Genomic DNA, 20,822 nt, shown 5'->3' with positions numbered 1-20,822 from the left:
TATTAAGAATATGCTCTCTCAGGATCAAGTTATACAGGCTGTCATAATCAGTAACTTTACTGCCATGTAACCACCCCTCCAAGGCCTTCACTGCCTGGTCAATGAAATCAACCCAGTCTTGTGAAGACTCCTTTTTGGTCTCTCTGAACTTTATCCTGTACTGTTCAGTGGTTAAGCCATAACCATCCAGGAGTGCATTCTTAAGAACTTAGGAATTATTAGCATCATTTTCTTTCAAAGTAAGGAGCCTATCCCTACCTTTTCCACTAAATGATAGCCATAGGATAGCAGCCCACTGCCTTTGAGGGACATCCTGTACAACACAGGCCCTCTCAAGTGCAGCAAACAACTTGTTAATGTCATCCCCCTCCTTATAAGGGGGAACTATCTTGTGCAGATTCCTGGAATCATGCTCTTTTACAGGATGACTATGGGGAATACTGCTGCTGCCACCATGGGTATCTAAACCCAACTTCTGTCTTTCCTTCTCTAATTCAAAAGACTGTCTATCCAAATCCTGCTGTTGCTTTTTAAGCTTCAGTCTGGTTTGTTCCACCCTCAACTTATTGAGTTCCCTCTCTAACATTCTGTCATCAGGGTTGGTGGGAGGGACATTTCTAGAAACAGAGCTATGATGGGAATGAACAGAAGGAGACCTGTCCCTTACAGAAGCCACCCTAACAGCTTGGTTTACAGAAACATTACTACCAGTATGGTGAGAATAAATGCTTTTGCTATGATGTGAGACAACACTATTTATCTGGTGTGGCTCATCATCATTACCATCTATGCTAGATTGTCTAGTAATGGGCAGGCTAGGAAGTTTCTTTCCTGAATCTTTTCCTGGGGGAGTCCCTGAATCAGAATGGGAACTATTAGGTACTTTTTCAACAGATGGGGCACCTATGGCCTTATCCTGTTCTCTAAGCATGTTAAGTAACAGTTCCAAGGAAGGATTCTTCCCTACACTCAAACCTCTCTCTATACAGAGACTCCTTGCTCTTTTCCAGCTAAGGTTGTCATATGCAAGTTTGGACAGATCAACACTTTGGCCTGTGCCAGACATTTTTTAGAGAGAGTTAAAGTGATAGAAAAAGAGAAAAAAGTTTTCAGAACTTTTTGGAAAGACAGAAAAAAACTTTTTAAACTTTTAAGAACTTTTTGAAAGTTTAGGAGTACTTTTTAGCACTTAGAAAAGAGTGAAAAGAGGAAATGCAAAACTTTTTGGCTATGTGTATATACACTGACCTTGTTTTGTATATTTTTCTCTTATGAAAAGTACAATGACAAGAGTGGTAAGTAGTCTCAAGCACTTATCCCACCACTGCACAACCAATGTAGGAGGCTGGACTGGCTTGTAGTGAGTACGAAGGGGTACTTGCACCTTGCACCAGGCCCAGTTATCCCTTATTAGTGTATAGGGTGTCTAGCAGCTTAGGCTGATAGATAATGGTAGCTTAGCAGAGCAGCTTAGGCTGAACTAGGAGACGTGTGAAGCTACTACAGTACCACTTAGTGTCATATGCACAATATCATAAGAAAACACAATACACAGTTATACTAAAAATAAAGGTACTTTATTTTTATGACAATATGCCAAAGTATCTTAGAGTGTACCCTCAGTGAGAGGATAGGAAATATACACAAGATATATATACACAATAGCAAAAATATGCAGTATAGTCTTAGAAAACAGTGCAAACAATGTATAGTTACAATAGGATGCAATGGGGAAACATAGGGATAGGGGCAACACAAACCATATACTCCAAAAGTGGAATGCGAACCACGAATGGACCCCAAACCTATGTGACCTTGTAGAGGGTCGCTGGGACTATTAGAAAATAGTGAGAGTTAGAAAAATAACCCTCCCCAAGACCCTGAAAAGTGAGTGCAAAGTGCACTAAAGTTCCCCTAAGGACAAAAGAGTTGTGTTAGAGGAATAATGCAGGAAAGACACAAACCAGCAATGCAACAACTGTGGATTTCCAATCTAGGGTACCTGTGGAACAAGGGGACCAAGTCCAAAAGTCACAAGCAAGTCGGAGATGGGCAGATGCCCAGGAAATGCCAGCTGCGGGTGCAAAAGAAGCTTCGACTGGACAGAAGAAGCTGAGGTTTCTGCAGGAACGAAAAGGGATAGAGACTTCCCCTTTGGTGGACGGATCCCTCTTGCCGTGGAGAGTCGTGCAGAGGTATTTTCCCGCCGAAAGAACGCCAACAAGCCTTGCTAGCTGCAAATCGTGCGTTTGGCGTTTTTGGACGCTGCTGGGGCCCATAAAGGATCAGGAGGTCGTAAATTGGACCTGAAGAGAGAAGAGACGTCGAGCAAGACAAAGAGCCCTCACTGAAGCAGGTAGCACCCGGAGAAGTGCCAGAAACTGGCAATACAAGGATGCGTGAAACGGTGCTCGCCAAAGTTGCATAAAGGAGTCCCACGTCGCCGGAGACCAACTTAGAAAGTCGTGCAATGCAGGTTAGAGTGCCGTGGACCCAGGCTTGGCTGTGCACGAAGGATTTCCGCCGGAAGTGCACAGGGGCCGGAGTAGCTGCAAAGTCGCGGTTCCCAGCAATGCAGCCCAGCGAGGTGAGGCAAGGACTTACCTCCACCAAACTTGGGCTGAAGAGTCACTGGACTGTGGGGGTCACTTGGACAGAGTTGCTGGATTCGAGGGACCTCGCTCGTCGTGCTGAGAGGAGACCCAAGGGACCGGTAATGCAGCTTTTTGGTGCCTGCGGTTGCAGGGGGAAGATTCCGTCGACCCACGGGAGATTTCTTCGGAGCTTCTGGTGCAGAGAGGAGGCAGGCTACCCCCACAGCATGCACAAGCAGGAAAACAGTTGAGAAGGCTGCAGGATCAGAGTTACAGAGTTGCAGTAGTCGTCTTTGCTACTATGTTGCAGGTTTGCAGGCTTCCAGCGCGGTCAGCAGTCGATTCCTTATCAGAAGGTGAAGAGGGAGATGCAGAGGAACTCGGATGAGCTCTTGCATTCGTTATCTGAAGTTTCCCCAGAGACAGAGACCCTAAATAGCCAGAAAAGAGGGTTTGGCTACCTAGGAGAGAGGATAGGCTACTAACACCTGAAGGAGCCTATCAGCAGGAGTCTCTGACGTCACCTGGTGGCACTGGCCACTCAGAGCAGTCCAGTGTGCCAGCAGCACCTCTGTTTCCAAGATGGCAGAGGCCTGGAGCACACTGGAGGAGCTCTGGACACCTCCCAGGGGAGGTGCAGGTCAGGGGAGTGGTCACTCCCCTTTCCTTTGTCCAGTTTCGCGCCAGAGCAGGGGCTAAGGGGTCCCTGAACCGGTGTAGACTGGCTTATGCAGAATTGGGCACCTCTGTGCCCAACAAAGCATTTCCAGAGGCTGGGGGAGGCTACTCCTCCCCTGCCTTCACACCATTTTCCAAAGTGAGAGGGTGTCACACCCTCTCTCAGAGGAAGTTCTTTGTTCTGCCATCCTGGGCCAGGCCTGGCTGGACCCCAGGAGGGCAGCTGCCTGTCTGAGGGGTTGGCAGCAGCAGCAGCTGCAGTGAAACCCCAGGAAGGGCAGTTTTGGCAGTACCAGGGTCTGTGCTACAGACCACTGGGATCATGGGATTGTGCCAACTATGCCAGGATGGTATAGAGGGGGCAATTCCATGATCATAGACATGTTACATGGCCATATTCGGAGTTACCATGGTGAAGCTACATATAGGTAGTGACCTATATGTAGTGCACGCGTGTAATGGTGTCCCCGCACTCACAAAGTTCAGGGAATTGGCTCTGAACAATGTGGGGACACCTTGGCTAGTGCCAAGGTGCCCTCACACTAAGTAACTTTGCACCTAACCTTTACCAGGTAAAGGTTAGACATATAGGTGACTTATAAGTTACTTAAGTGCAGTGTAAAATGGCTGTGAAATAACGTGGACGTTATTTCACTCAGGCTGCAGTGGCAGGCCTGTGTAAGAATTGTCAGAGCTCCCTATGGGTGGCAAAAGAAATGCTGCAGCCCATAGGGATCTCCTGGAACCCCAATACCCTGGGTACCTCAGTACCATATACTAGGGAATTATAAGGGTGTTCCAGTAAGCCAATGTAAATTGGTAAAAATGGTCACTAGCCTGTCAGTGACAATTTGGAAAGAAATGAGAGAGCATAACCACTGAGGTTCTGATTAGCAGAGCCTCAGTGAGACAGTTGGTCACTACACAGGTAACACATTCAGGCACACTTATGAGCACTGGGGCCCTGGGTTACCAGGGTCCCAGTGACACATACAACTAAAACAACATATATACAGTGAAAAATGGGGGTAACATGCCAGGCAAGATGGTACTTTCCTACACCCAGTGTTTACACTAATGACACATACAGAGTTGAATTATGTTTCTGTGTCTAAAATAGGTTCATGGAACATTCTTAGTCCCTCAGAAACATTGTGTATAGCATACACTGGATGAAAAAGATGTAAAATGCCAGCCAAATGGAGCAACCGTTTCCAAAGTCTCTTTGCCTTCTTGTGTAAGTGAAATTACTTTTTCGTTGAATTACAAGTTTGTGAGAGCATTTTTGTTAATGGGTGAATGTAAGAATGGGTCAATGTTTGAATGGATGGATTGACATGTTAGTACATTGGTGGATGAACAGTGATTGACTAGGGATGAATGCATTTGTTGACTGAGTTATGAGAGTGTGACTGAGAGCATGAATAGAAGGCTGGTTTAAGGGGTCAATTCATGGACAGGTGAATGGTAATATCAGGGCCACTTGAATGTAATGATAGTGTGAGGTGGGACAAATAAAGTGTGTGTAGGGCACTACAACAGTGTGTGGTTTGGCAGTGTGTGGTTGGGCAGTGTGTGGATGGGCAGTGTGTGGATAGGCACTGTGTGGGGTGCTGTGGCAGTGTGTTGTAGTGCATTGTGTGGATGGTCAGTATGTGGATGGGTGGTGAGGTTGAGTAGGGTGTGGAGGCCTAGTGAACTGTGTGTAAGGTCTGCGTGTGGTTGGCAGTGTGCAATTGGCCATGTGTGGTTGGGCACTGTGTGGTTAGGGGCAGTATGTGGTTAGGTAGTGTGTGGTAAGGCATGTGTGGGAGCCTAGGGCAGTGTGTGGTTGGGCAGTGTATGTTTGGGGAAGTGTGTGGTGGGGCAGTGTGTACATGGGAAGAGTGCGGATGAGCAGTGTGCATTTGGGCAGAATCCACTTGGGCAGTGTGTTGAAGGGCAGTGTTTTGTTGTTAAGTGTGTGGTTGGGTAGTTTGTGGTTCAGCAATATGTGGTTGGAAACTGTGTGGTGGGGCAGTGTGTGGTTGGGCAGTGTGTGGCTGGGAAGTGTGTGGTTGGCAGTAAGTGGATATGTAGTGTGTGGTTAGGGGCACTCTGTGGTTGGAAAGTGTTGGGTTGAGTAGTGTGTGGATGAGTATGTGTGGCTAGGCAGTGTGAGGCATGGCTGTATGTGGAAGAGCAGTGTTTGAATGGGCAATGTGTGGTTGGGCAGGTTGTGTTTGGGCAATGTGTAGATAGGCAGTGCATGGTTGGGCAGTGTGTGGATGGGCAGTGTGTGGTTAGGCACTGTGTAAATGGGCAGTGTATGGATGGTCAGTGTTTGGTTGGGATGTGCATTTCTGGGCAGTGTGTGGCTAGGGGTAATATGTCGTTCAATAGGATGTGCATGGGTAGTGTGTGGTTGGGCAGGGTGTTTGATTGGACAGTATTTGGATGGGTGTGTGTGGGTAGGCAGTGTGTGGTTGGGAAGTGTATGGTTGGGCAGTATGTGGATAGGCATTGTGTGTTTACGCATTATGTGGATGGGCAGTGTGTGTCTGGACAGTGTTTAGATGGTCATTGATGGACACAGGGTGGTTGGGCAGTGTATGGTTGGGCAGTGAGTGGGTCCTGGGGCAGTGTATGATTGGTCTTTGTATGGATTGGCTGTGTGCAGTTGAACAGTTTGTAGTTTGGCGGTTTGTAGTTGGGCAGTGTTTGGATGGGCAGTGTGTGGCTTGGAGTGTGTGGTGGTGCATTGTGTGAATGGGCAGTATGTGGTTGGTAGTGTGTGGTTGAGCACTGCGTGTATGGGCACTGTGTAGCTGGCAGTCTGTGATGGAGCAGTGTGTGAATGGGCACTGTGTGGTTGGGCAATGTAGGGTTGAACGGTATATGGATGAGTGTGTGTGGATGTGCAGTGTGTGGTTAGGCAGTGTATGGATGGGCAGTGTGGTTGTGCAGTGTCTAGTTGGGCAGTGTGTAGTAGGGCAGTGTGTGACTGGGCAGTGTGTGGTTTGGAAGTATGTGTTTGGGCAGTGGGGGGATTAGTAGTGTGTGGATGTAAAGTGTGCAGAAGGAAAATGTGTGGGTGTGCATTTTTATAGCTGGAAGTGTGTGGTTGGACAGGGTGTGGATGGACAATGTGTGGCTGGGGAGTGTGTTGATGGGTTTGTGTAGATGGGCAGTGTGTGATTGGGCTGTGTGTGGATGGGTAGTGTGTGGTTGTGCAGTGTTTGGCGGGGCAGTGTTTGGTTGAGGAGTGTTTAGTAGGGCAGTGTGTGGTTCGGCAGTGTGTCATTTTGCAGTGTGTGTAGTTGGCTTGGAACGGTGGAGCAGAGTGTGGATGTGCAGTGAGTAGTTGGGCAGTGCGTGGATGAGCGGTGCATCGTTGGCAGTGTTTGGTTGGGCAGTGTGTGCTTGGGCAATGTGTGGTTGGCCAGTGTTTGGTGGGACAGTGTGTGGTTGGTAGGGTGTGGTTGGGTAGTTTTTGTTTGACATTTGTGTTCATGGGCAGTGTTTGGTTGGGCAGTGTGTGGCTGGGCAATGTGTGGTGGGGCAGTGTATGGTTGGTCATTGTTTGGATGAGTGTGTGGGGATGTGCAGTGTGCGCTTGAGCAGTGTGTGGATGGGCAGTGTTTGGTTGTCCAGTGTGTGTTTGGGCAGTGTGTGTGGGCCTGGGGCAGTGTGTGGTTGGGCAGTGTGTGAATGGGCAGTGCATGCTTGGGCAGTGTGTGGCTGGTAGTCTGGATAGATGGGCTGTGTGAGGTTTGAGGCAGTGTGTGGTCGGGCAATATGTGGTTGTGCAGTAAGTGAATGATTGTATGGGGATGGGCAGTGTGTGGATGGCAGTGGGTGCTAAGGCAGTGTGTGGATGGGCTGTGTGTGGTTAGGTGGTGTGTTTGGGCAGTGTGTGAATAGGTAGTGTGTGGATGGGCAGTGTGTGTTTGGGCATTATATGGCTGGGCATTGCGAGTATGGGCAGTGTGTGGAAGGTCAGTCTGTGGTTCAGCAGTGTATGGTTGGGCAGTGTGTGGGTCCTGTGGCAGTGTGTGGTTGGACAGTGTCTGGTTGGGCAGTGTGTGGTTGGGTAGTGTCTGGTTGGGCAGTATGTGGCGGGAAGTTTGTGGATGGACATTGTTTGGGTGTCCAGTGTGTGTTTGGGCAATGTGTGGGGGACCGGGGCAGTGTGTGGTTGGGAAGTGTGTGTATGGACATTGTATGCTTGGGCAGTGTGTGGCTGGCAGTCTGTAGATCGGTTGTATATGGTTTGGGGAAGTGTGTAATTGGGTAGTGTGTGGTTAGGCAATATGTGGTTGTGCAGTAAGTGAATGAGTGTGTGTGGTTGGGCAGTGTCTGGATGGCAGTGGGCGCTTAGACAGTGTGTGGATGGGCATTGTGTGGTTAGTCAGTGTGTTGGGCAGTGTGTTGATAGTGTGTGGATAGGCAGTGTGTGTTTGGGCAGTATATGGCTGGGCATTTGAGGATGGGCAGTGTGTGAAATGTCAGTCTGTGGTTCAGCAGTGTGTGGTTGGGCAGTGTGTAGGTCCTGTGGCAGTGTGTGGTTGTGCAGTGTCTGGTTGGGCAGTGCATGGATGGGCAATGTGTGGCTTGGAGTGTGTGGGTGTGCAGTGTTTGAGTGGGCAGTGTGTGGTTGGCAGTGTGTGGTTGAGCACTTTGTATATGGGCACTGTGTGGTTTGGACAGTGTGTGGTTGGGCAATGTGTAGTTGGGCAATGTGTGGTTGTGCAGTGAGTGAATGATTGTGTGGTTGGGCAGTGTGTGGAAGGCAGTGGGTGCTTAGGCAGTGTGTAGATGGGCAGTATGTGGTTAAGTGGTGTGTTTGGGCAGTGTGTGGATAGGTAGTGAGTGGATATGCAGGGAGTGTATAGGCACTATGTGGTTGGGGCAGTTTGTGAGTTGGTCAGTGTGTGTTGGGCAAGTTGTGGCTGGGTAATGAGAAGTTGGGCAGTGTGTGGTTGGACAATATATTGACGAGTGTAAGTGAAAGGGCAGCGTGTGGATGGGTGTGTGTGAATGGGCACCATGTGGTTGGGCTGTATGTGGATAGGTAGTATGTGATTGTGCAGTCTCTGGTTGGGCAGTGTGTGGTTAGACAGTATTTGGTAGGGCAGGGTGTGGTTGGGCAGTGTGTGGTGGGGCAATGTATATCAGCCTGGGGAAGTGGGTAGTTGGCAGTGTGTGGAGGCCTGGGGCAGTGGGTGGTGGGGCTGAGTGCACTTGGGCAGTGTGTGGTTGGGCAGTGTATGCTTGGCAGTGTTTGTTTGGGTAGTGTGTGGTTGGGTAGTGTGTGGAAGCCTAGGGGAGTGTGTGGATGGACTGTGTGTGGTTAGCAGTGTGTGGTTGGCCATGTGTGGTTGGGCACAGTGTGGTTATGGGAAGTATATGGTTAGGTACTGTGTGGTAAGGCATGTGTGGGAGCCTCTGGAAGTGTGTGGGGCCTGTGGCAGTGTGTGGTTGTTCAGTGTATGTTTGGGATGTTTGTGGTGCGGCAGTGTGTACATTGACAGGGTGCAGATGAACAATGTGCATTTGGGCAGTGTGCACTTGGGCAGTGTGTGGATAGGCAGTGTTTGGTTGTTAAGTGTGTGGTTAGGTGGTGTGTGGGTCATGGGGAGGTGTGTGGTTGGGTAGTTTGTGGTTGAGCAATGTGTGGTTCTGGACTGTGTGGTGGGGCAGTGTGTGGTTGGGAAGTATGTATTTGTCAGTAAGTGGATGTGCAGTGTGTGGTTGGGGATACTTTGTGGTTGGGCAGTGTGTGGTTGGGTAGTGTGTGGATAAGTGTGTGGCTGGGCAGTGTGCGGCTGAGCTGTGTGTGGAAGGGCAGTGTTTGGATGGGCCCTGTGTGGTTGGGCAGGTTGCGTTTGGGCACTATGTGGATAGGCAGTGCATGGATGGGCAGTGTGTGAATGGGCAGTGTGTGGTTGGGCAGTGTTTGGATGGCCAGTGTGTGGTTGGAAGTGTATTTTTCGGCAAAGTGTGGCTAGGGGCACTGTGTTGTTCAATAGTGTGTGGATGGGTAGTGTGTGGTTGGGCAGTGTGTGTGTTTGGCCAGTGTTTGGATGTGGGTGTGTGGATGGGCAGTGTGTTGTTGGGAAGTGTATGGTTGGGCAGTATGTGGATAGGCAGTATGTGTTTAAGCAGTATGTGTATGGACAGTTTGTGTTTGGACAGTGTTTAGATGGTCATTTTAGTGATAGACATAGGGTGGTTGGGCAGTGTGTGTTTGGGCAGTGAGTGGGTCCTGGGGCAGTGTGTGATTGGGCAGTGTATGGACTGGCAGTGTGCAGCTGGGCAGTTTGTAGCTTGGTGGTATGTGGTTGGGCAGTTTGTAGATGGGCAGTGTGTTGCTTGGAGTGTGTGGTGGTGCAATGTGTGGATGGGTAGTTTGTGGTTGGCAGTTTGTGGTTGAGCACTGTGTGGCTGGGCCGTGTAGGGTTGAACAGTATGTGGATGAGTGTGTGGTTGGGTAGTGAGTGGTTGAGCAGTGTATGGATGGGCAGTGCGTAGTTGTGCAGTGTCTAGTTGATCAGTGTGTGGGAGAGAAGTATGAGGATGGGCAGTGTGTGGTTTAGAAGTATATGGTTGGGCATTGTTCGGATGAGCAGTGCGTGGATATGCAGAGTGTGGAAGGAAAATGTGTGGTTGGGTAGTTTATAGCTGGCAGTATGTGGGTGGACTGGGTGTGGATGGGCAATGTGTGGTTGTAGGAGGCTGGCCTGGCTTATAGTGGGTGACTGATGGTACTTACACCTTGTGCCAGGTCCAGTTATCCCTTATTAATAGATTCATAGTGTTCTAGCAGCTTAGGCTGATAGAGGTAGCTATAGCAGTGCAGCTTAGGCTGAACTAGGAGACATGCAAAGCTCCTAGTATACCACTTATATCATATAGCACTATATCATAAGAATCACAATTCTCAGAGTTACGAAAAATAAAAGTGCTTTATTTTAGTGACAATGGGTCAGAAATATCTCAGAGGATAAACTCCCTTAGTAGGTAAGTAAAATACACAAAATATACACACAAACCAAAATCAGGTAAGTAACCAGTTAGAAAAGTAGTGCACACACTGTAGAATACAATAATGTGCAATAGGCCTAGTGGCCACACAAACCATATACTCTAAAATTGGAATGCAAACCACGAATGGACTCCAGGCCTAGTGTAGTGTGTAGAGGGTCGATGGGAGTGTAATAAAACACTAAGGGTGTCCAAGATACCCCACCCCAAGACCCTGAAAAGAAGGAGTAAAGTAACCCTACTTCCCCAGAAGCACACTAAAGTGGTGATAGGAGATTCTGCAAAGACAACAACTAACTGCAAAGCACTGAAGATAGATTCCTGGACCTGAGGACCTGTAAAGGAAGGGAACCAAGTCCAAGAGTCACGAAAGTGTCCGGGGGGGGCAGAAGCACACTAAACCCCGGATGAAGGTGCAAAATGGCTGCCTCGTGGATGAAGAAGCTGAAGATTCTGCAACAACAAAAGGTGCTAGGAACGAAGGATTCCTTGCAAAAGTGCACAGAAGGCCTAGCAGCTGCAGATCACGCAGTAGCAGGCAGCACCCGCAGAAGCACTTGAACAGGCGTTCAAGAAATCGGAGCACGGCGGTTGTCTCAACACTATAAAGGAGGGTCCTACGGAATCGGTGGTCAACTCAGAGAGTTGAGCAATGCAGGACGGAGTGCTGGGGACCTAGGTTATGCTGTGCACAAAGGATTCCTTGCAAAAGTGCACAAAAGCTCTAGCAGCTGCAGATCACGCTGTACACAAGATTACTGTCTGGCGTGGGGAGGCAAGGACTTACCTCCACCAAATTTGGACAGAAGGACCACTGGACTGTCGGGGCCACTTAGATCTAGCTCCTATGTTCCAGGGATCACGCTCATTGAGATGAGAGGGGACCCAGAGGACCGGTGATGCAGAAGCTTGGTGCCTGCGTTGGCAGGGGGAAGATTACGTCGACCCACGGGAGAATTCTTCTTGGCTTCCAGTGCAGGGTGATGGCAGACAGCCCGCAGAGCATGCACCACCAGGAAACAGTTGAGAAAGCCGGCATGATTAGGTGCTACAATGTTGCTGGTAGTCTTCTTGCTACTTTTTTGCAGTTTTGCAGGCGTCCTGGAGCAGTCATCGGTTGATCCTTGGTAGAAGTCAAAGAGAGTGCTGCAGAGGAACTCTGGTGAGGTCTTGCATTCGTTATCTGAAGAGAAACTCACAGGAGAGGCCCTAAATAACCCGCAGAGGAGGATTGGCCACCTAGTCAGGTAATCACCTATCAGGAGGGGTCTGTGACGTCACCTGCTGGCACTGGCCACTCAGAGGCCTCCATTGTGCTCTCACACCACTGCATTCAAGATGGCAGAGGTCTGGGACACACTGGAGGAGCTCTGGGCACCATCCCTGGGGTGGTGATGGACAGGGGAGTGGTCACTCCCCTTTCCTTTGTCCAGTTGTGCACTAGAGCAGGGGCTGGGGGATCCCTGAATCAGTTTAGACTGTCCTATGCAAGAAGGTCACCATCTGTGCCCTTCAAAGCATTTCCAGAGGCAGGGGGAGGCTACTCCTCCACAGCCCTTAACACCTATTTCCAAAGGGAGAGGGTGTAACACCCGCTCTCAGAGGAAACCTTTTGTTCTGCATTCCTGAGACTGGGCTGACCCCAGGAGGGCATAAGCCAGTCTGTGGGTTGGCAGCAGCGGTAGCTGCAGTGAAAACCCCATAGAGAAAATTTTCCAGTACCCGGGGTCCATGCTGGAGCCCCGGGGAAGCATGGGATTGGCACCCCAATACCAGATTTGGCATGGGGGGACAATTCCATGATCTTAGACGTGTTACATGGCCATGTTCGGAGTTACCATTGTGAAGCTACATATAGGTATTGACCTATATGTAGTGCACGTATGTAATGGTGTCCCCGCACTCACAAAGTCTGGGGAAATTGCCCTGAACAATGTGGGGGCACCTTGGCTAGTGCCAGGGTGCCGTCACACTTAGTAACTTTGCACCTAACCTTCACTAAGTGAGGGTTAGACATATAGGTGTCTTATAAGTTACTTAAGTGCAGTGTAAAATGGCTGTGAAATAACGTGGATGTTATTTCACTCAGGCTGCAGTGGCAGTCCTGTGTAAGGATTGTGTGAGCTCCCTATGGGTGGCAAAAGAAATGCTGCAGCCCATAGGGATCTCCTGGAACCCCAATACCCTTGGTACCTAGGTTCCATATACTAGGGAATTATAAGGGTGTTTGAGTGTGCCAATTAGCATTGGTGAAAATGGTCACTAGCCTGCAGTAACAATTTTAAAAGCAGAGAGAGCATAAGCACTTTGGTTCTGGTTAGCAGAGACTCAGTTACACAGTTAGGCACCACACAGGGAACACATTTAGGGCATAAACTATGAGCACTGGGGTCCTGGCTAGCAGCATCCCAGTGAGACAGGCAAAAATAAACTGACACACAACAAAAATGGGGATAACATGCCAGGCAAGATGGTGCTTTCCTATAGTGGCTAGGCAGTGTGTTGATGGGTTTGTGTAGATGGGTAGAGTGTGATTGGGCTGTGTGTGGATGGGTAGTGTGTATTTTTTCAGTTATGGTGAGGCAGTGTGTGGTTCAACAGTGGTTAGTAGGGCAGTATGTGTTTGGGCAGTGTGTCATTTTGCAATGTGTGGTAGAGCAGAGTGTGGATGGGCAGTGTGTAGTTGGGCAATGTTTGGTTGGCCAGTGTTTGGTGGAACAGTGAGTGCTTGGGCAGTGTGTGATTGCCAGAATGTGGTTGGGAAATGTGTGAATGGGCTGTGTGTGGTAGGACACTGTGGGGGTCATTACGACCCTGGCGGTCTGAGACGGCCAGGGCTAAAGTGGTGTGCGTACCGCCAACAGGCTGGCGGTACGAAGACCTGTATTTCGACCGTGGCGGTAGCTCCGCGGTCGCACCGCCGGGGCGGGCGGTTTCCCGCCGTTTCAGCCCCGGGGGTGATAATCCGCCAGGGCAGCACTGCAAGAAGCGCTGCCCTGGGGATTATGACTTCCCTACCGCCAGCCTGTTTCTGGCGGTTTGCACCGCTAGGAAGAAGCTGGCGGTAAGGGGAGTCCCGGGGCCCCAGGGGGCCCCTGCACTGCCCATGCCAATGGCATGGTCAGTGCAGGGGCCCCCTAACAGGGCCCTGTGCAGCTTTTCACTGTCTGCATAGCAGACAGTGAAAAGCGCGACGGGTGCAACTGCACCCGTCGCACGGCTGCAACACCGCCGGCTCCATTAGGATCCGACTCCTATGTTGCGGCCGCATCCTCGCTGGGCCGGCGGGCGTAAACTAGGTTTGCGCCTGCCGGCCCAGCGGGGATGTTGTAATGGGCATCGCGGGAGTGGGGCCGCATTGGCGGTTACAGCTTGGCGGGCGGCGGAAGCCACCCACCAATGTTGTAATGACCCCCTGTGTGTTCAGGCAGTGTGTGGATGGGCAGTCTGTGGTTAAGAGCAATGTGTGGATGGGCAGTGTGTGGTTGGGCAGTATACGGTTGGGCATAGTGTGGATAAGTGTTCATGAATGGGCATTGTCTGGTTGGGCAGTGTGTAAGAATAACAACGGCAAGAGGGGGCAACCTTGTCATGTCCCGTGGAGGATCAGAATGTTGCGCAGCAGAAATCAGCCACAGTTGAGCGTCGTCTTCAGCTTCTGATATAGCCAATTTTTGTTGGAGATAAATTGGTACCAGGAGAAAATGTTTCTTTTAAAATATATTTTCATTCCTAAGTAGGCCATGGTAAATGGTATTTAACGTAGGACATGAAGAAATTTAAAGTTACCATGACCTTACATGCATCCAAAAGCTGTACTCTTTGAAGCAAGGCTGGCTGGCTGATAGAGGAATCTTGGAAGCAATATTAAATATTGTTGGAAATGGGGTCTCTACTTGGCAGAGGTATGCACCCTTGTCCAAGATGTGACCACAATCCTAGTCAGGGTAAGTCACAGCACACCCTAAATTATCCTGTGCTCACACTCTGGTAGCTTTGCAGAGAGCAGTTAGACTTCAATCAATCAATCAATCATGGATTTGTAAAGCGTGGCTAATCACCCATAGGGCCTCCAGGTGTTGAAATTAGGTGTGCTGCTTAGTCAAAGAGCCAGGTCTGGAGGTCCTTCTAAAACGCTTCAGTGATGCGGTCTACCTGAGCTTGAGGGAGAGTGTGTTCCATGTCCAGGCTGCTAGGTAGGAGAGGGATCTTCCTCCTGCTGTGCTTTTCCAGTTCTTGGGGAGGGCTGCAAGGGCGAGCTTGGAGGAACGGAGTAAGTCTGTTGGGTATGTAGAAGGTGAGGTGGTGGTTGAGGTGTTGAAGTAAGCCTCAGCAAGGCCTACTAGTGCAAGGGGTTCACCCTTCTCTGCTCAAAGTCCTTAGACCATATAGGAAGAAGTTGGCACAGAAACTGAAATAAAAGACAAAGTTTATTAAAACTCATGAGGTGGTTCTACAGTTCAAACAGCACCCTTCGGTAATGTTTGAAGTAGCACACTGAACTGAGAGAGCATGGTCCTTTTATACCCACGCAGGGGTTAAAAGGAGATGGTACAATTATAGAAGCAAGATTTCTACACATATAAGGTCATGTGGAAATGCACAGTCGACAGGTAGGAGGGGCTAACAGTTTTCAAGGACTAACAGCTGCAGACCTTACTGGGCATGTGCGAAAGTGGGAGATGCTAAATATAACTTGTCACTAGGCAGATTTTCAAGAGTAGTTAACAGAAAGGTAGGACAGAGCACATGGTGAGCACATGGCAGCATGTGGCAGAGAAAATGGCTGCCATGAATACAAAATGGATTCCGCTAAATGTTCACAATAGTTGCTAAATACAAGGGCCCGTATTTATACTTTTTGGCGCTAAACTGCGCTAACGCAGTTTAGCGTCAAAAAAATTAGCGCCGGCTAACGCCATTCTGAAGCACCATGCGGGCGCCGTATTTATTGAATGGCGTTAGCCGGCGTTAGCAGACCGGCGCTGCCTGGTGTGCGTGGAAAAAAAACACGTACACCAGGCAGCGCCGGCGCAGGGGAAAATAGCGTATGGGCGTCTTAAAATGGGGCAAGTCAGGTTGAGGCAAAAAAATCGCCTCAACCCGATTTGCGCCATTTTTTTACGACGCCCATCCTCCATTAACATGACTCCTGTCTTAGTAAAGACAGGAGTCATGCCCCCTTGCCCAATGGCCATGCCCAGGGGACTTATGTTCCGTGGGCATGGTCATTGGGCATTGTGGCATGTAGGGGGGCACAAATCAGACCCCACTATGCCAAAACAAATATAAAAAAATATACTTACCTCAACTTACCTGAATGTCCCTGGGGTGGGTCCCTCCATCCTTGGGTGTCCTCCTGGGGTGGGCAAGGGTGGCAGGGGGGGTCCCTGGGGGCAGGGGAGGGCACCTGTGGGCTCATTCTGAGCCCACAGGTTCCCTTAACGCCTGCCCTGACACAGGCGATAAAATCCGGCGCAAATGCTGTTTTTTTTGACCCGCCCACTCCCGGGCGTGATTTTTGCCCGGGAGTATAAATACGACGCTTATGCGTCGGAGTCATTTTTTAAGACGGGAACGCCTACCTTGCATCTCATTAACGCAAGGAAGGGGTTCACGCCAAAAAATGATGCTAACTCCAAGAACTTTGGCGCTAGACGCGTCTAACGCCAAAGTATAAATATGGAGTTAGTTTTGCGTCGAAAAAAACGACGCAAATTTGGCGCAAACGGAGTATAAATACGAGCCAAGATGTCTTCTGCTAATGCTTAATCTAATCGCTGCTAAACTACAACAGAGGTATGCCGGTCCTATGTTATGCTGTGCCTTGAAGGTGTGGATCAGGAGTTTGTAGGTGATGCGCTTGTTGACTGGGAGCCAGTGTAGGTCTCTGAGGTGGGAGGAGATTTGGCTGTGACAGGGATGTTCAGGATGAGTCTGGCTGCTGCATTCTGGATTCTTTGTAGCCTTGATTGAAGTTTCTTGTTAATGCCGGCATAGAGTGTGTTGCCGTAGCCCAGTTTGCTGGTAATGAGTGCATGTGTGACTGTCCTCCTCATGTCGGGGGGGAATCCATAAGAGTGGTAGTGGTAGCTTGATGAGTAGACAGCGGGATTTCAATAGAGAGGAGTCCAGGATGATGCCCAGGTTGTGTGCATGGTCAGTGGGGGCCGGCCATTATCCAGAGTGGTGGGCCACCAGAAATCATTTCCAGGTAGAAGGGGTGGAGCCGATCACGAGGATCTCTGTCTTGTCCATGTTGAGCTAGAGGCAGCTGGCCTCAACCAGGCGGCGACTGCTCTCATCCCATTGTGAAAATTCCTACTGGCTTGTGCAGAGTCCTCGGACAGCGAGAAGATCAGTTGGGTGTCATTGGCAGAGGAGACTATGTTTAGCTCATGTTGTATGGTGATCTTAGCAAGCGGGTGTAGGAGGCTGGCCTGGTTTGTAGTTGTACTTACACCTTATACCAGGTCCAGTTATCTCTTATTATTGAAATGTAGTCTCTAGTGGTAATGTGGATGAGCACCCAACTCCTAACTAGGAGACATGCAAAACTCATGCAACATCACTGGAGTCACATAGCACACATGAAAGAAATACTCAGTGGTGCTAAAATAAAAGTACTTTATTTTTAGTGTCACAAATGCCAAAAATACCTTAGAGACTGTAACTCCCTTTGGAGGTAAGTAAATATATATACACTGTTAGAGTAAGGGTGGTTAACCCCAACTTTTTTGCCTGCCTCCCTCCACTTTTTGACACTATTTTTGCTAGTTTTCGGACTCTGTGCACTTTACCACTGATAACCAATACTAAAGTGCATGTGCTCTCTCCCTTAAAAATGTGGTAACATTGGCTCATTACCAATTGGCATATTTAATTTACTTGTAAGTCCCTAGTAAAGTGCACTGCATGTGCCCAGGGCTGTAAATTAAATTCTACTAGTGGACCTGCAGCACTTATTGTGCCACCCACATAAATAGCCCCCTCACCATGTCTCAGGCCTGCCATTGCAAGCCCTGTATGTGCAGTTTCACTGCCACTTCAACTTGGCATTTAAACGTACTTGCCAAGCCTTAAACTCCCCTTTTCCTACATAAAAGTTACCCCTAGGTAGGCCCTAGGCAACCCTTAGGACAGGATGCTGAGTAGATAAAAAGGCAGGACATATACCTATGTGTTTTATATGTCCTGGTAGTGGAAAGCTGCTAAATTTGTTTTCCACTGCTGCGAGGCCTGCTCCTTTCATAGGCTAACAGTAGGGCTACCCTCATATACTGTTTGAGGGGCAGATTCTGATCAGAAAGGAGCAGACAGGTCATATTTAGTATGGCCAGAATGGTAATACAAATTCCTGCTGACTGGTGAGGAAGAATTTTATATTAATATTTTAGAAATGCCACTTTTAGAAAGTGAGCATTTTTCTGCACTTAAAATCCTTTGATGCTTTACAATCCATGTCTGGGCTGGGCTGGATGACAGCTCCCTTGTGCATTTCACCCAGGCAACCACATACACAGGATGCTCAGTCACACCTGCACACATCTGCATACTGAATGGGCCTTGCTGGGCTGGAAGGGTGGAGGACCTGACACTTACATTTCAAAGGACAGTGCCTGCCCTCACATAATGGACTGCCAAGCCCCCTACTGGGACCCTGGCAAACAGGGTTGTAAAGGGGACTTTGTGCACTTCAAAACCACTCTTTGAAGTCTCCCCCACTTTCAAAGGCACTTTAGGGTATAAAATATTGGTCCATGACCATACCACCTCAGACACTTCCTGGGAAAGAAACTCTGAACCTGAACCTGCAACCTGTGAAGAGAAGCTGCCTGGCTGCACAAAGGACTCACCTGGACTGTTTTTCCTATAAAGGACTGCTGCCTTGCTGTTGCCCTGCTGCCTTGCTGACCTTTGGCTCTGCTGAGAAGTGCTCTTCAAGGGAGTGGATTGAGTTTACCTCCAGTTTCCTGAAGTCTCAGGGCCAAAAAGACTTAATCTCTGCAAAGAACTTCTTGTGGGGTGAAAAATCGATGCACAGCCTGCTGGAAATGACGCACAGCCTGCTTAGCCGGGAAAGCATAGACCGAACTGAAACGATGCAGCCTGGCTCCCCGAGTGGAGATCGACACAGTACTAGCGTTGCGACCAGAACTTCGACGCACAGCCCACTAGATCGGCGCATCGCTGAACCGGAACGACGCATCCAGACTTAGGCCCTGATTCTAACCCCGGCGGCCACCGCCGACAGGCCGGCGGTGCCCCGCAGGGCATTCTGACCGCGGCGCTTTGGCCGCGGTCAGAAAGGGTAAACCGGCGGTCTCCCGCCGGTTTACCGCTGCCCTCAGAATCCCCCATGGCGGCGCAGCTTGCTGCGCCGCCATGGGGGATTCTGACCCCCCCTACCGCCATCCTGTTCATGGCGGGAAAGCCGCCATGAACAGGATGGCGGTAGGGGGGGTCGCGGGGCCCCTGGGGGCCCCTGCCGTGCCCATGCCTATGGCATGGGCACGGCAGGGGCCCCCGTAAGAGGGCCCCGCAAGGTATTTCAGTGTCTGCCTTGCAGACACTGAAATACGCGACGGGTGCTACTGCACCCGTCGCACCTTCCCACTCCGCCGGCTCGATTACGAGCCGGCATCCTCGTGGGAAGGGAGTTTTTCCCTGGGCTGGCGGGCGGTCTTTTGGAGACCGCCCGCCAGCCCAGGGAAAAACTCATAATACCCTCCGTGGTCTTCTGACCGCGGAGCGGTATTATGGGGGCGGAATTCTGGCGGGCGGCCTCCGCCGCCCGCCAGGATTAGAATCACCCCCTTAATGTGAGAGGAATCGACGCAGCACCTGCCATGTGACCGAAACTCTGACGCATCGCCCACCAGATCGACGACGCACCTGTGACTTTACCCTGCATGCCCAGGATTTCCACCATCGCCCCTGGGCGTTAAAAAGACACTGCATCGCAAAGAGGATTCAAGCCCGTGCACCGGAATTCGACGCAAAGCCCTTGCCACGTGGAAAAGAATAAACGCATCGCCTGTATGAGCCCTTAAAACCGATACACACCTACCTTTTTCCACGTATCTCCTTCTCTGAAGTCTTCCTGAGTGTAATTATGACGCAAACCAGGTACTTTGTGCTTCCAAGAGACAATTGTTGCTTTTAAAGACTAAAGATTCCTCTTATCATTACAAAAGTGATATTTCAACATGTGATTATCAAATCTTGATCATTTTGACCTTAATTTAATCAGATAAATATCTTATATTTTGCTAAAACTGTGTGGTGTATTTTTGTGGTGTTTTCAGTGTGTTATTGCAGGATTTATTGCACAAATACTTTCCACATTGTCTTCTGAGTTAAGCCTGACTGATCAGTGCCAAGCTACTAGAGGATGGGCACAGGATAATTTGGATTGTGTGTGACTTACCCTGATTAGAGTGAGGGTCCTTGCTTGGACAGCGGGTAACCTGACTGCCAACAAAAAAAAAAGAACATTTCTAACATTGGTGATCAGTGGTGAGGATAGGACTTGTATTTGTGCAGTGACATACAATAGTTATGTGTACACTACCTACCCACAGTTAAAAGGTCAACTGGATTTTTGTCTTTTTCTGCTTGAGATTTTAGCCTAACCCTCAAACAACATGTCTCCGGCTGGGCCTCAAGGAGGAGTTGGAGATTTTTACCTAGCCAAGCTGGAGACATACACTGCCAGCTAAAAGGGTTCTGCAAGAGGGTGGGAGTACCTACCCGGGTTGCCTCCAGGAAAGAGGAGTACCAAAATGTGCTGAGGGCCTGGGCAGAAACCCGTTCACAAGAGGATGTTGAGGTAGAGGAGCCAGAGGATGGCCCCTCAGAGGATTTGCCACCAGCAGAGAGGGATGTTACCCCTGGAATTGTGCCCCCTGGTAAACCAGGGAGCAGTGTCTCTAGCCATGGCCTGACCGCAGAGGTAAGGAGGGAGGAGAGAGAATTTTAGTTTGCGAATGGCAAGGTTAAACATTTAGGCAGAGGAGAGAAAAGCTGAGAGAGAAGCAAAGCAAGCTGAGGCTGAGAGAGCCTTGGCTGAAAAGGAACTTATTTTGGCTCATGAACTGAGCCTCAAAGAGCTGGACCTCAAGTCTAGGCCGTCTGAATCCAGCAGTGATGGTGGCAGCATGCAGGCACGACCTGCTGGAGGAAGGATGTTTTGTATGCCCAAAAATGTGGTGCCAAGGTATGTGGTGGGAGATGACATAGATAAGTGGTTAGCTGCTTATGAAGTTGCACTAAGGGCTCATGGGATTCCAGTTGTTGGGAGGGACACACTCCTCACATTAGATCCAAAGGACCAGAACACATACTCATCCATGAAAACCACTTTACTTGCCACGTTTGGGCTGACCCCTGAGAATTACCGTCAGAGGTTCAGGGACAGCTCCAACCTCTCCACACAAACTTGGGTAGACTTTTTGGATTCCTTCCAGTAAGGCACTAAATGGATGGGTGCGGGGCAGTAAAGTAGATGACTATGTGGGGTTG

The sequence above is a fragment of the Pleurodeles waltl genome, chromosome 2_1 (assembly GCF_031143425.1).
Source record: "Pleurodeles waltl isolate 20211129_DDA chromosome 2_1, aPleWal1.hap1.20221129, whole genome shotgun sequence".
In the NCBI taxonomy this organism is placed as follows: Eukaryota; Metazoa; Chordata; class Amphibia; order Caudata; family Salamandridae; genus Pleurodeles; species Pleurodeles waltl.
Note: the sequence above shows the minus strand (reverse complement) of the source record.